Here is a 16,958-nt window from a genome sequence, read left to right as displayed (position 1 = left end):
ACAAAGGTGTTTGACAAATACTATTGAGGTGAATGGAAAACAAAGGTTCTCCTAGTACCTTGGACAAAATCTAATGGACAGTAAGCATGAAACAAATATATACTTAATGATTTCATTAAAAAGTCTTAATTTAATCATATAAGAAATGACTACAAGACCATATACCTGATTTTTTTAAATCATACTAGAAATTTTCATATAATAGTCCATTTCCTTCAAAACTTCCTGTATAGAATATATACTGTTACAAACTCATTGATCAAAAATTTTTGTAATTGTCCTCAAGTAATGATCACTTTTAATAGCTTATAAAACAAAAAACAAAATCATTCCCATTTCTTCTTTATTCCTCAATTTTTAAAATATGAAATCAATAGAGAATTCTTGATAGGATTCATTGAATTATACTTCATGCTTGAATGATCTAAAAAAGGACAACTGTCATAACGACCTCAGTAAGTTGACTTCATTACTCTGGAAGAATAAGGAAATGTACATAAGCGGAAGGACATAGACCATACAGACTTCAAATTAATCTTTTCCAGAAACAGGATTTTAAAAGTGTATTATGCAAAGAGATTTATTAGGTTAAGTGCACAACCTCCAAGATAACTATTTAAAACATATCTTTGTATGTGTAAAATTACAGTATGTTGGTTTAAAAAGTTAGCATATTTGGCAGATTACTATAGCTAAACCTCATATATCACCTAGTAGAATATATTATAGTAAACACTTTATCACTGAACATATTTCTAAGGCATCCTCAGATACATTTGTGAAGAGAGAAAGCACTTTCACCTGAGTGACTCAGAGAAGACTTCAGGGGAAATAAAAGTACCAAATGACTCATTATCTCATTGAAGACCAATAAATTACACATCTGGGCAATGAAAGAATACACACACACACACACACACACACACACACACACACACAATTTAACTAAATGAAAAATGACACTGGAAAGAAAGTGAATAAATATTACTCAAAAGTCAATGAAAAAATAAATAATGGATTTAAGTAGATCATGTAACATTACAAAGAATTATGAACAAATAATATAAAGTAGATTATTAATGTAATGAATTAGAGAAAGAGGAAATATCCTAATTATATGTCGAGTAAAGGACAATTATTGGAAATCCTGCTTGCTTCATTATTTCTTCAGTTGGTGTCTTCACCATGCCAAGAGAAATGGAGAAAGTCTCCCAGCATGTTTAGTGGACAACCTATTGTGAACTTCTGGGAAGAAACATACAAGAAGTTCACATATATGAGCTGTAATCTGACTTACTGATAGAAATACTTATATCAATTATATGACAAATCTACTTGAGCATTAGAATAATGAGTATTTGATTTACATGCTTCCAGAGGAAACATTTTAGTATTGGGTGTCTTCTCAGGCCTTCAAATTATATTGAGTAGATAGAAGATAGATTTAATCTCTGTATAAAAGGCCTTCTTTCCTACCTCTCTCTAGTGAGCTTTCTCTCCTGATTTTGATTTGCTCCATCGGTATCATGTTGATCAACTTTTACAAAGTTCATTAAACTCATTAACAATCTATTTATCAAATAAAAAATAAAAATAGTGTCCTGGATGAACAAGGATAGAAAGACACAGTAAAACTCTTATTCCCTCCAACTCCATTGCCTTTTCCTCACACACATTAAACTCATTTTAAGAAGCACAGCAAAAGTGTGGTCAAGTGAAGTACATAGCATAGAAATTTACAAATAATTTAAAGCTTATTCACATTCCTTTGAGGAGAGCAGAGTATATGACATGTCGCCTAATTGTCAGTCTGATTCTCAAAGTCCTTGTTTCAAGGGCATCATTTCAAAGCCTTGGCACAGAGAAAATAGTTATTAAAACTTCATACATGAAATTATTATTCTGAACAACTTTAAGGTTTGACTGGAGAAGGTGCTCCTGGTAATAGACTTATCTGCTGTCAGTATGTGCTTGGGAACCTATCTAGTCAAACCAGAACTGAAAGTTACTCCTGTCAGAAATAACCATATGTTGGATTTTATTATGGATGGATTCTAAAGAATTGTACAAAATGTATTCCTATCATCAATTAGAATAAATACAAATAAATTTAAATTTCTAAGGAATGTAACTATGATTATTGACTTATGCACAAAGGGGAGAGGGTTTATGTTTTCTTAGGCACAATGGGAAAATAGCAACAATTATGAACAAGCCCTTTAAGGTAATAAATGAATTTTTCATAAGATGTCATTTTCTCTCCCTCTGGCTGTTATGTTCATTTTCTCCTCATTTTACTCTCTAACTTACCAATAACATCATTTCAGCATTCTCATGCAACAAGCTATGTACCACTATGTGGCCTAATATTTCACTTTAATATCCATCTATTTTCAATTGCTCAGTCTCTCTGAGGCACTGTCTCTGGTGAAATGTCAGCTTAAGTGAGATATATTATTCAGCTTGGAAACAGAGGTATAACCACTCAATGGCAATCATGTGAAAGGATGAAGAGGGGGGAGCATACAAACAAGTTGAACTCAAAAGTCATTTTAATGGCTAATAACTGTTTTACTGATGGATTTCATTTTAAGCTACAATATGAACAGTACTTTTTTTAAAAAGAACTACAGGAGCCAAAAAGACCTTTATTCTTTGATTATGTAGCATCGCTTTCCCTTTCAAACTGCTCACTTTAAAACAATGTTTTTTTTTAATCCAATTAATTAATTTAGAATATTTCTCCATGGTTACATGATTCATTTTCTTTCCCTCCCCTCTTTCCTCCTCCCTTCCAGAGCCAATGAGAAATTCCACTGGATTTCATATGTATCATTAAAACAATAGTTCTTAACCTGTGGTCTATTGACTTTTTAAAAATAGATTTTGAAGCTATATTTCAACATAATTGTCTCCTTTATGTATGTAAAACATACTTCCAAAAAAGGATCTTTAGGCTTTACTAAGCTGCTAAATGGATCCATAACACTCCAAAAATGTTAAAATTCCTTCCTTTAGAGCAAGACTGTTAGTTTCAGTACTTCTGGGAAGCAGTCATATATACATCAACATTATTAAGTCAGTAGAATTGGGAAGATTTTTTTGAGATCATCTACTATTCATTTTATAGAGTAAGAAAATGAGGAGGAAAGAAAGGAGGAGGAAAACCAAGTCAGTCAACCATAGACTAGTGAAGCTGACTTCAATATTTTTTAAAATAATCACATAGAAACAGAAGTGCTAATTACAAACTAGTGTGGCTTAATCAAGAACAGATCTTGCCAAACTAACTTAATTTCCTTTGTAGAATTACTGAACTGAAAAAAAATGAGGAGAATCTAGTGAATACAATTTACCTAGATTTAAGCAAAGCTTTTGATAAAGTATCTCAAACTGTTCCTTTGGAGAGGAAAGAGAAATACAGTTTTGACAATAATACTGTTCAATGGATTCATACGTGTATACATGGCCAAATTCAAAGACTAGTTGTCAATGGTATAGTGGGAACATCTCTGACACAGACATTAATAACCCAAGGTTTTAGTCTCAGGTAAGTCACTGACTAGCCAAATGATTGGACAAGTCACTTCATTTCTCTAGGCTTTTAGCTGCTTTGTGTGAAAGGCACTTTCTCATGATCCATTCTAGAATTTAACCCTGAATTGAATTTAATCTCATTGATTTATAGCTGTATAGGTTTGTTCTCTTCTTTTTTCCTTCAATCTTATGGTGCTGCTTCTGTTTTCCATGATTTTTTAAATATCACTGACAGAAGGTCATCAATCACATCAGCAAGTTCTTTCTAGACTGGAGCATATGGCACATCTGGGATGGTGACTTGAATTCATCAAGGACTGTAAGGAGTTCTCTTTATCAGCTCCTTACTTATCTTGAATATCAGGGAAGTGAGCTAAATGAAAGCTCCTTTCAACAGTTCTACAAATGTGATCTTATTCACAAGAACCTTCTGATGAAACTTTACCTTTTTAAAAGTAGAAGCTTTTTTAATGTTATAAAGCTCATTTTAATTTTTTTAATATAAATCCAGAGATGGATTATCAGATAGGTCTCTCATTATCTGATATCCTTGGTCATTTTAATATGAAGAGAATAATGCTCAGGTATACAAGTCCAATATTCCTCAACTCCTACTTAGTAGATAAGTAACTATGAACTAGACCTGAAAGTACTTATTTCCTCTGCCTTGTAAAATCTCAAGCTTCCTCAAAGGCTCAGTTCAAAGGTCATATCCTAGATCAATAGGCCCTGATTCTCCTGTTCAATCCTAATTGATGATGCCCTCCCCCAAAAGAAATTATTCATGTTTTTGAGTCCCCATTCTTCTTCTATTCCTAAAAAATAAAATACCATCCTTGAGAACAGGGACTCTCTTTTTTTTTTTTGTTTTTATCATTGATAACTAACGGGCACAGTACCTGGCATATTGAAATAAATAAATGAATGAACAAGGTAACAAAATCAATCATTAAGCATTCATTAAATACTTATTATGGACTCATGTACCTTGCTAAAATCCTAAAATCCTAAGATTAAAAAGTGTGAAATTGAGATTAACTCCACCCTAAATATTCTTTACAATTTTAGCCACCAGGAATGTAGACACCCCCCACTTAAGGATTTAGTGTGGGGGGAGGAAGGTCTATGTTAGCAAGTGACAAATTGGAAAAAGCTAACTGCCTCCTGGGCAGTCCAGAGCTAAGTTTAAGCCACTGTTGGTACAAGTTAAGGTGGAAGGGAGGCACAAGAAATGACACAAGAAATTGCCTTTAAATTTTGTGGTCTCTCCCTGTGAGGGCTTCTTCACCTTGGAAATTGTCCATTGAGGAACTGAGGCTTGAGATCTGAGACTGCTTCCCTTTGGACTGTCACATGGTGAGTGAAAAGGCTGACTCCCTTTCCGTGGCTTTTCCTTGACTTGCTGGAGATACTAGCCTCTGGAGAGGTCCCTCATCATGGAGGAGGCCTTGGTGACTGGAAGCCTTGTTATATTTAATCCCTTGGGTCCCCACTTGCTGGAGCCTCTGAATTCCAGGCTGGCTCAGACCAGGCCGGAGCAGATCTCTCTCTATAGATATAGATATAGATATAGATATAGATATAGATATAGATATAGATATAGATATAGATATAGATATAGATATAGATATAGATATAGATATAGATATAGATAGATTTAGATATAGATGTATAGATATGTATGTTTCTCTCTCTCCTCTCTCTCTCTCTCTCTCTCTTCATTAATTTCTTCTCTCTATTTATAAATAAACTACCATAAAAGCCATTCTGACTTGAGTAATTCATTGGGATTTAGTAATTAAATCCCTGGTGACCAACTCTCAAATATTCAAAAGAAAGGCTAAAACAAGAAAGCACCATCCATTTCTTCAAAGAACTGATATTCTAAAGGAGATATAATTATATATATATATATGTATATATATATACAAGACGCATAAAATGTAAATATGTAAATAGAAGGTAAGGCAGTAGAAACAGAGGGAGGGTTGGAGAAAGGATAGATGTTTCTAGGGGGGGGCACAAAATAGTTACCAATTACTTAGCATAAAAAGGAATATTGATAATGTAAATGTCAGACCAATTTCTGATGCCTTAGAACTTAGAACTAAAAACACATTTTTCTAGAGTTTCACTTGCCTATTCATTTATCCATGAAATTAAAAAAAAAAAGATCCTAGGTATCTATCTAAAGAAGAGTCTTTTAAACTTTACTTTCAAATTATAGGGTTTGACTTCTCTTCTAGCTCTAAGTAGCCCTTTTTCCTAGACAAGAGGTTAACCATTGATGTCTTTTGAAGGAGACATTTGAGGCATTTCTTAAAAGTGCTGTCAGCAAAATCAGGAAGTTTAAGAGTTAAAACTTTTCATTTTAAATGTTATAATCAGAATGATTGAAAGGAACAGAAATCCTATTTTCTTCTTTTTATTTTAATTTCATTTCATTAAATGTGAGTTGTTAATGTGTGGGTGAATGCCTTAGAACAATAGGACTGAACTATGCAACCTTCTCTAAAACTAATTTTTCAAAGTTAAATGTTCTGGAAGAGTTTTGAAAATAACTGTTTTTAAAAAACTTACTTAGGAAACCCACAGTGGATCCCACAAACAGCTATTTATAATGGATGTTTGTTGTCTCGTGACAGAGAAAATAAAAGATTCCAGTGGTGATTCTTTATTATTTTGGTTTGTTACCCTAGGAATAGCTTTCAGAATTTTGCAATATAATGGTATCTCTGTGGTAAATCAGCATATCTCATTTGTAAGAAAACTATGTGGCACTGTGAGAATTTGCATTGATTCTTTCTCTTCTAAATCATTATTGGTACAATGAGAAAACATAATACTTTATAAATATATTTTTCATATCCATGAGCCCAATGAGTCTGTATTCTCTTTTGCAAACTCTTTTAGGATTATATTTGATTTTCAAGAAAAATGGAATTGGGAAAATTAACTGTAAATTTAATAAACATTTTAGACAGAAATTTGTACAGATATAAATGTATATTTTTTCAGAGTCTTCATAGGCAGTGTGCTGTAGTGGGTAGATATCTTGGTACAATTCATGCCTTGGACATATGGTGATGATGGCAATGGAAAAGTAACTTAATTTCTCACTGACCAGGACTCTCCTAGGCTTTAAGTAAGGAATAATTCCTCACATAATTAAAAGTTTTGGACCTAGGCCAAAATATAAAAATAAATATAGATTACTATTATTCCTTCAATAAAAAAAATTCCTGGGTTTCATATTTCTAGACAAGAACTTATATCTAAATGTCTCAAAACACATATCAGAAATAATTCTCAGATAAAAGGAGCTCGAAAAAATTCATATTGACAGACACTAAGAATGGGGAAATAAAGCATTGAAAAGATATAAAAAGCAAGAATGCTTACATCCTGATATTTCTCACAACTAAGAAATCATATGAATCTTTTATCTCTTACAGAGAAGTCACTTGGTATCATCTAATTTGATTATGTACCATGTTCTAATAGCAATGACATCTACATTGAAATTTACATTACTTATCTCACTGAGGCAGGTGGTGGTACAAGGAATAAAACACTGGGCTTAGAATAAAGAAAATCCGAGTTCAAGTCCAATATCAGACACTGAGCTATGTGAGACCCTGAATGAGTAACTTAAGCCTATGTTTACCCCAATTATCTCAAGTATAAAATGGAAACAATAATAACATCTACCTCACATGGTTTGAAAGCATCTCAAATCAGATTATATTTATTTTTTTAAGTGTTTAGCATTTAGTATATAGCACATAATACGTGCAGTATAAATGTTTATTCCCTTCTCTTAACTTGATCCCCACAAATTTCTGGGAAAGCATTGATTGATTATCCACATTTTACAGATGAGGAAATTGACACTGACAGAAATTGACTGTCCTGAAGTCACATAGCCATTGAGTTCCAGAGGCAAAAATCAAATTTAGATCTTTCTGACTCAATTGTAATTCCTCTCTCCTACCTAACTGCCTCCAGTGCTTCCTTTTCTGTGATTCCCTACTAGGTTATACATACATCCTGCATTTAGAATACAAAATGTCCCAAACTGATATGGGGATAAAATACACCTGAGATTGATATTTCTTTAAAAAGAGTTTTTGGACATTTTGTATAATTAGCTTGCATACATGGAATATTAGATCAGAAAGTCCTAATTACATACCCACAGAGGCCATTGTGAAACTGACAACCATTCAGTGCCCTTCTAGAAAACTCAGATCAATTAGTACTTGTTATTGAAGCTGAATGAATTAATTAGAAAAAAACATGAGATGTGGCGAGTGGTCAGATACCATGAGATTAGAAAAGGGAATGTGTTATCCTGATTTTGTGAAAATGAAAGAATGCAAGAAGGCAATCTTCCAATTACAGAAGAGTAAGGCTAATGTTAGTTCTCTTTCAAAATTCTGGAAGAGATGGTATGCAAACTTCTGAAAAATGAAGCTATAGTCACATAGATAATATGTCTTCAACAATAGGTTATACAAGACTAAACTTGTTTACTAATTAGACTAGGGTTATGAAACTATATACTGATAACCTAGGTTTTTAGAATGCATCCAATAAAGTACCTGTTGTTATTCTTGTGGGGAAAAAAAAGGTTAGGTTAAGTCATACATGAATTCAGATCTGAGTGAATGGTTGTACTCAAATAACCAATTATGGTTTAACTACAATGGTATGACCATACAGAGGAAGGCTTTGTTAACCAGAATTCAAGAACTGGGGCACTGGGGAGCAATGAGTGATTCTTGTTGAAAGATTAAGTTCTTTCAGCTCTGGAGAATTTTTCAGTTTGCTAAATGCCGACATGACAGAACAGGTAGGATCAAAATCAAAACCAAGGCTATTCAGGGAACCTCAGATTAAACCATGAAAAGGAAGTGATCCAAATCATGGATTCTAAAACTCAAAGTCCAAGGAAAGAATAATCCATGCCAGAAGTTGAGAGGGAAGCACGAAGCATCAGAAACAAAAGGCACAGTATGCTATTGTGGATACAATTGGAGGTAATATATATTCTTCATATTGAAAGCCCTGTGCAGCAATTGTGGGCCCCCAGGTTTTAGCTCTTAAGGTAAAATAGGACTCTGATACAATTTAAGACAAGGAATGCAAATGCCTAGATAGAGATAACATCAATTTGAAACAAGTCACTAATGGCATTTATTTATCATTTGGTATCCATTAAATAAAATATTCTAAAAGACAAAATGCAAGGAAAATGCCTGTGTGCAGCGCATACATGGACTGGAAGATGATACTGTCTTCTGTCAAATGTGGCTATACTTGCTGAAATATAAACTCAAATCACTGCAGTGACAATGCTTTTTAACAAAATCTTCTAAAGTGTCTTAATTTATTGGACATTATGTATGATTTGTAGAAAAGACATTCCTAAACAGCAGTTCAGTGGGTCCATGGATAAAATTTAAGGGGGGATTCATGAACTTGGATTGGAAAAATATATATTTTTACTAAACTTTTTATTCCTTTTATAAGTCTGTTTTATGTATTTAAAATACTACAATGAGAAGGTGCCCATAGGCTTCATCAGACTACTGAAGGAGTCTATGACAGAAATGGGCAAGAAACTTTGATATAAAAAAGAGAAAAAAATTGCACACCCTTTAGACAACTAGGTGGCCTCCTGCAGTGGTGTCAAACTCTGACAGATAGGTGGCCACTATATATTGACTTAGATAATTATATCTTAACATAATCTCTGTTCTATTATCATTTTATTTATTTTGTTAAATATTTCCCAATTATATTTTTATCTGGTTCATCACACTTAGGGTTAAGACTGTCATTTGACACTTCTAGAATAGTAGATAGACCACTGGGTCTGGAGTTAAGAAGTTCTGGGCTCAAATCTTATCTCAGACCCGTATTAGCTATGATTGGTAAGATTTTTAACCTGTCAGCCTTAGTTTCCTCAACTCTAAAATGGGAATAATAATAGCACATATGCCAGAATTGTTCTGAGGATTAAATGAGATATATGTATCTTTTTTTTTAATAGCACAGTTACTGACAAAAAATGGGTGCTTATTAAATGCTTATTCCTTCTGTACTTTACTCACTGCCTCAAGAAGTGTAGAGGATATATATATAATGTTACAAAATCTTTACACAGTGTGATTTGAAGACCAAATCCCAAATATTTCCACTATCCTAGGGCCCAAGGAACTGAAATTTTATGCATTAACAAATATCTTCCTTTGATTTGATCAATCCTTTTTTTTTTCTTCCCCTCTCACATCATCAAGGAGCATAATAACTCAGAATACTATAGCACATTATGGTTTATAAAGTGATTCCTCTAGAATAACCTTTTGATGAAGGTAGTACAAGTATTATCTCATTTTATGAAAAGTTGTTTTATTGGAAACTGAGACTCAGAAAAGTTGCAATTACTTGAACATATTTACATGGTTAGGAAATATCAGAGTAACAACTTGAAACAGATCTTCTGAATCCAGTGTCCTTTCCATTATACCCTGAATGGATAAATCCATTCAGTTAAGTGGCTTCTGCCTGCCTAGCTTGTTGACAGAAGAGGCAAGAAATAAGTAGGAAAATAAATATAAAGGTAGGTAGAGTTGAGAGAGGATTGGACCTGTGGTCAGGAAGTAATGGATCCTTCCTGGGATGCTTACTAGTCTGTGAACTTGGTCATGTCACTAAGTTCTTCTCTGTATTGATTTCCTCATCTATAAAATAAAGGTAATAACATCTGTCTCAGAGAATAAAATAAGATGAAAAGCATTTTTCAAATTATAAAGTAGTCTATGAATGTGAATAGAAACTAATATTAATATTATAATTCTTTCCAGGGCCAAATCATCAAGACCAGATAGAAAAAGAAGGGATTTTTGTTTTGTTTTGTTTGTTTTAATATTGTCAATCTCTTATTTCTAGACTTCAGGGATCCATTTTTAATTTGTCTAACCAAGTATGCCAGTTACACTCCCTTTTTAAGATCACACAAGCTGAATAAGGAGAAAGAGCTCTCCTTCCAGTTTATTATTACCTACAAACCATTTCTCTTTGTGAAATTTCTGCCAGCGGTACATGGAGAAGTTAAGACTAAGAAAATGGAAGTTGCATTTCAATGCCCAGGAGAAAAGCCTTGAGAAAACTTCACAAAACAAAAACTTTAGTTTTCATTACATCCACCAGGCTTTCAGGTTCACCTCCGATTTCTGAGCATCCTTGGAGACCTTTTAAACATAGTAAAACTCCTGCCTCAGGTTGAATTGGCAACACTTTAGAACAAAGGTTTTGTAAGTGGTGGTTTATAACGCATGTAGGATTTGAAAAGTACATTTTTCCTTGTCTTGAAGATAAGTCTTATTAAGATGGCATACCCCCTTGGAGGCAATATTACTTTTTCCATAGTTCAAACTTGCAATAACACTATTTCTTGTGAGGAAGGCCAGGGTACTTTTATTGAGAATAGACTGATGCTATTTGAACAAATATTATTTCAGGAGGCTGTAGATTTGTGGGTAGAACAAAGCAGGTAAGAGCTTCAGCACCATGGAAAGCATGAATTAAGGAGTTAGGGAAAGGCAATCTTAAAACTATCTAAACCGATCTACTGTTGTTCAGGGATATGATGGGCCTTGTATCAAGTCCAGAATCAGGTTTTTTTTTTTTGATTCTTTAAACCTTCCTTAGAGATTCTCTACTATGTTTTATGAATGTTATCGTTTCTAAAATGACTGATACATTCACATGTAACTGATTTAAAGAATAAGGATCAGAATATTCATTAATTTAAAAAATATATACATAGACTTCTCATGCTCAAATTCACTTCAACTAAATCTTATGAATTTTAACATAATTCAATTCTTTATGACATCAAATATCCAGAAGACAAATTTAAATGGCTTTCGGTCATTTAGAATTGTTTTGTTTTGTCTTCCAGAATCTCTATTTTGTCATAGAGTTAGTTGCCCACTTCAGAGCATTCATTATTAGGTACTAATATTTTATAGAATTTAACATTATTATTGGCTCACAAAAATCCTACCCAGAAGGCACTACATGTGTTCTCCCCATTTTTGCAATGAAATAAATGAGGCTTATTTGTGATCACAACTTACAGAAAATCTTAATGCCATGATTTGAAACTTGGTCTCTTAATACATTACATTCTTTTCACAACAAGATACTGATTTTTTTTAGAATGGATCCTCATATCTCTTCTAGGATAAATGTATACAAATTATTCCCAGGTTTTTTCTCACTGTGATCAGTAGGGGAGCTTAGGCAACTTGGTACATGTCCAATCCTCCCTACCCCCTAACAAAGGACAAGTATGTTAATGCTGAACTTAGTGCAGACATACATTTGGTTTAACCACTCTGTAACTCATAATCCCTAAACTCAAAAGATCTGTTTAGCAATCCTTCACCTCCTTAATAACAGAAATTATAATTGTGTGCCACCAAGGTCAGCCATACTATCTTTCATTGAACCTTGAAAAACAAGCCCACATTCAATAATGACCAAAAACTTGATGTCCCAATAATTGTTCATAGAAAAACAGATGCAATGTTCAATGTAACCACAAATTTTCAACAAAAGGTATTCATTAAAAATAGATGTGAACCTCAAACTCTCTCTACACTCATCCCTTATACAAACAACATTGTTTATGTAGACTGTTGAATTCCACAGGTAAATCAGGAAAAGTACAATGAAATAAGAAATGAACATACTCCTTAAATGGACATTTACTTTCATTTAGAATTATAAAGAGAAGGTTAAGTCCCACAACTCAACCCTATAAGTCTTTCCCTTAGTAGGCTTCTAATAAATGCTGTTTGAGTTCAAATTTAACACTGAACAAGAGAGGTGTCAAGGAAGTGGTGAGCCTCATGCAATCCAGATTAAAATGCAATTGGGAAGTATTTAACAAAATAAATTACAATTCAATATAATGTAGATATTATTACATTTTAAAGCTGTCATTATTTAACCAGGAAGAATCCTTGCTTACAGATTTGTGACCCTGTTTCTGTTTGAATTTGACTTTACTGTTATGCAAAATGCATTTGGAAGTGTTCATCTTTTATGGATAAAGCACTTTTTCAGTGAAGAAAAGTAGATAAGATTTTGGAGAGTTTGAACTTGTAAATTCATTGGTATATGGAATTTGTGATGAAGAAACTCCCTCTACTAATGAAGATTGGCACTTGCTTAGTAACCTATACTTTTTGGAAAGTTACCATGTATGATGACATTAAAAATGACATCCTTTAGAGAATTGAATGAAATTGAAGAAATGTATGATTGAAAAAGAAAATGGGTTTCTCATGTTGAAAGAGTGAAGAATAACCAATGGATGAATAGTCTATCTGCCCCACCAATTTTCTGGTTATGTTGTAGATTGAGAGCCAGGCCTAGAGATGGGAGGTCCTAGGCTCAAATCTGGCCTCAGACACTTCCCAGCTGTGTGACCCTGGGCAAGTCACTTGATTCCCATTGCCTAGCTCTTACCACTCTTCTGCCTTGGAGCCAATGCAAGACGGAAGGTAAGGGTTTAAAATAAAAGCAGACCATGAGGAAGACCTTAAACATTTGAGGTGGACCTCTGTGGTGATATTATAGAAGGAAAATACATGAGAATAAATGACATAATTGATATCATTTTAAGTCATATTCAAGGTGATAAAATCCTAAACTCAGAGCATTATATTGTGACAAATAAGAGTAGAAATAAGTCAATGAAAGCTAAAATAATCAGGAAAGACTTTATAAAGGAGCCAGATCATAAAAAAGTGAGCAAACTTTGCCATGAAAATGAAACAAAACAGGAAAATCTGTGCTCTGTAATGATTAGTAGGATGAAATATATACTTTCAGAAAAGATCAGGAAAAGAATATATCTTTATTCTAGTCCTGATTTTAGTGTAAGTAAATCATAAGGTACATTTTAGAATTTTTATTAGGATTATCTGCTTTAGTGGTCTCCTTAATTAGTATGGATATTTATAAGAATGTATGTATAAATATACAAGTATGAGCAAATAAAATATATGCAGGATAAATTGGAAATAATTGCAGAATCAAGATATTAGCATTAAATGTGGAGTGAGAAAGGCTTCTTGCTGAAAGTTCACCTACTTTATGCAGAAAAATGTGCTAGACTAGAGGGGAAGATACAAAGTTTGAATAAAGCACAGTCTTTGTTTTCTAATAGAGAACCTATAATCACTTCATAAAATACACAATCATACATAATTAGTGAGAGATTTAAAACATGTATTTAGAAGGGCATGTGTTACTATTGGGGAAAATATTGTATCTAGCATCAGAGGATCTAGGCCTAATTTTTGCCTCTAAAGATTCCTACCTCTATAACTGTAAGGGAGTTACTTAATCTCTTTGAGCCTCACTCTTCTTCTTTTTTTCAGATTAGAGCGCTAGATTAAATGGATTGCATTTAAGATTTCTCCCTGTCCTAGACCTGTGATTGTATGCTTTAGAAAGTCAAAAGGTAAGGGTATCACCAACTTGAGGCTCAAGAAAAATTTCAAGGAAGAGGGGTCATTTGAGTTGGATTTTAACAATGGTTAAGAATTCAATAGATGGAGTGAGGGTGATAGGTATTTAAAGCTTCACCTACCTAATTCTCAGAAAAGTTTAGTTGTCTCTGTGTATAATCCTGAATTTCTCATCAGTTAGAAAATGCTATCCCTTCGAAATAACCTTGACACCTTTGAGATCATATGAAACATTCAATTTTGAGAATGGGGAATTGCAGAAGGGCATATTTATATTTATCTCTAGGGAAACAGTTTGGGAGGGCCCTACTTATAAAGCTAACAGACATCCCACAAAAAGCTTAGCTTAATACAGTCCTCTTTTGACAAGCTAGTCCTTCTGAGAGAAATCTTACTCTGAGTTTGAGCAGTATACAAGATCCTATCCAAATCCAAAATTACTTGACCCTTATAATGCATACTGTTCATATTACATATAAATATCCAGTTTGTCTAACTCTGCTATAGATCACGCTCCATTTCAAGTTGACAGCCAAATTGTACACCAAGCTGACAGACAGACATGATTCTACATAGCCATTCACAATAGTGGATGGCAGGACCCTTGTCTACTCTTCTGTCTAACAAGAACAATTTGGAAGACCAATCTGTATGAATTAATCTGGAACAAGCATACACATTTAATATTTCACCTCCTAAAAACATACTAACTTTCATGATTTTCTGTCAGGGTGATAAAAGTGTAAAATAATTTTAGAATGATTTCCATTTTAAAATAAAGCACAACTTGGATTTAATGTAAATATAAGCTCAAAGCACTTTGGAGAAAGCAATTAGTTTAAAAATACTAAGATGAAGTGACTAAATAAAGGAAAATAAATAAAACTTTTCTTTTAGCTGATAGCAGTCACTTGAATCTACATTAGGAAAAAAAAAAAACATTAGTTGTGCCCAATTCTCCATCATGCCATACTGCTTCAGGAAATGGAGAAACTAAGGGGCTAATTTTCCTTTGAAGTCCCTGTATTTTCCCTCTATCTTGAAGGGAATTTATAATGCTTATATTTAGATGTCATTTCTAAACCTTTGACTAATGACCAACTTAATGAAGATTTTTAATGTTAATGCATATAAAAGAGGAAAAATAAGTTGCATTATTAATTTTAAAGGCAAAAACATTATTTAAGGCAGTTCCCATGGAAGCAAACTTAAACCAAAATTCAAAAGAATTGAATATTGTGTCCATATCATGCTAGATTTAGTGATTCACTATAACAGATTTGGCATTAGATCAATAGTACATACATCAGAAACCCATGCCTTTCTTTGATTGTATTATGCCATATGATGGAAGAAACCAAAGCACAATTATTATGTGGACAAGTCACACAAGTCCTCTGGCCCTCAGTTTATCTTATATGAAAATGTCAGGATATGTGTCTTACAAGGTCATTTCCAGTTCTAAATCTATGATCCTAAAGTGTGAAAATCAAGCAGAGAATTAGAGATATAATAATAGGTTATATAGATCTATCACCTAAAGACGGAGTCTGTTGGAGAGTAGGACAGGGAATAAAGAAATAAAGCAATGTATTCACAGAAAAAAGAGAAATGTGTAGAGGTAAGTAAGGTATAATCTATTCCCATTTTTAAGTCTTATAAAACTAATGAGTTGAACCCAGAAATAATGACTTTTTAAAAATCTTTCATTGTATAAAAGTAGAGGTATATTTAAAATGAAGAGGTTTGGTTTGATTTCTAAACTAAGCAATAGATATGCTATTTGCACATATCTACAGAATATGTTGGGTCATAGCTTATCTCTCTTCATTGGGGAAAAGGTCCTTATATTGAATAAAACATTAAATAGATAATTCATTCAAATATCTACTCTGTTAAGTCTCCCTTTCAAAAAAAAAAAAAACTTTACCTAGCTCCCCATCACAAAGTACAAGGTAGAACAAATAAATACCTAGGGAGCAATGTTTTCAGTCTTCAAAAAATAAGTTTCTATCAATTACTGACAACAGGTCACCTTCAACATTCCATTATAAGAAGTCCTTATTTCTATGCATAGTCCTCTCTGTCAAAATGGTTCAGATTTTCCTTTAGGATAAAAAACAAATGGTACAGAAACCCTTGCAATTCCCTAAGCTCATTCATTATGTCTGGAGAACTGGGGTATTAGTGGTGAAGGAGAAAATACATTCTCAAAAGAATATGTAGACTGTTATATCTCAAAAACACCATTAGAGAATTACTCATCTTTCCCATGCTACAACTCCAAAAGCATGACATGGATCCTTGAACAGACCTCTAGCTTCATCTGCCCCAGATTGATAGGACCCAAGTTGTCTTTTTTAAAAAAGAAAAAGGAACATGAGAAATACCAATTTTCCCAATATAGGTGACTTATATTTTAAGCTCACATCTTTCAACCTGTAGTTGTAAGTTCAAAACAACCCCAAGCTTTGGTTTGCCTCTAAAATTGTCATTCTCGGGTTTTTAAATATCTTTGGCTTAAAATGGGCCATTACATAGTTACTTTCACCTGTAATTAAAGAAACCTAGCAATTACCTTTTTATTCCCCCAAACCTACAGTCTCACAATTATTTATATCCAAATTAAGCTCAGATAAGTCACTTCAGTAATTTTTTTTATTATTTTGCCAAAAAATAGCATATGACAGTACTGACTCCAATTTCAGTATGTATCCTGATATTTGTATTCTGTGTAAATTTTCAGATCCCAACAATATTAAGTATAATTAATCTAAAACTGATGCAAATCAAAACTTTATTATTGCAATCATGTTAGTAAACAATGAAAATGAGCTACATTATCAATATACTACTCTAGAAGAA

The sequence above is a fragment of the Monodelphis domestica genome, chromosome 4, assembly GCF_027887165.1.
Source record: "Monodelphis domestica isolate mMonDom1 chromosome 4, mMonDom1.pri, whole genome shotgun sequence".
Taxonomy (NCBI): Eukaryota; Metazoa; Chordata; class Mammalia; order Didelphimorphia; family Didelphidae; genus Monodelphis; species Monodelphis domestica.
The sequence above is the reverse complement of the archived record's forward strand: the minus strand, read 5'-3'. Positions refer to the sequence as shown.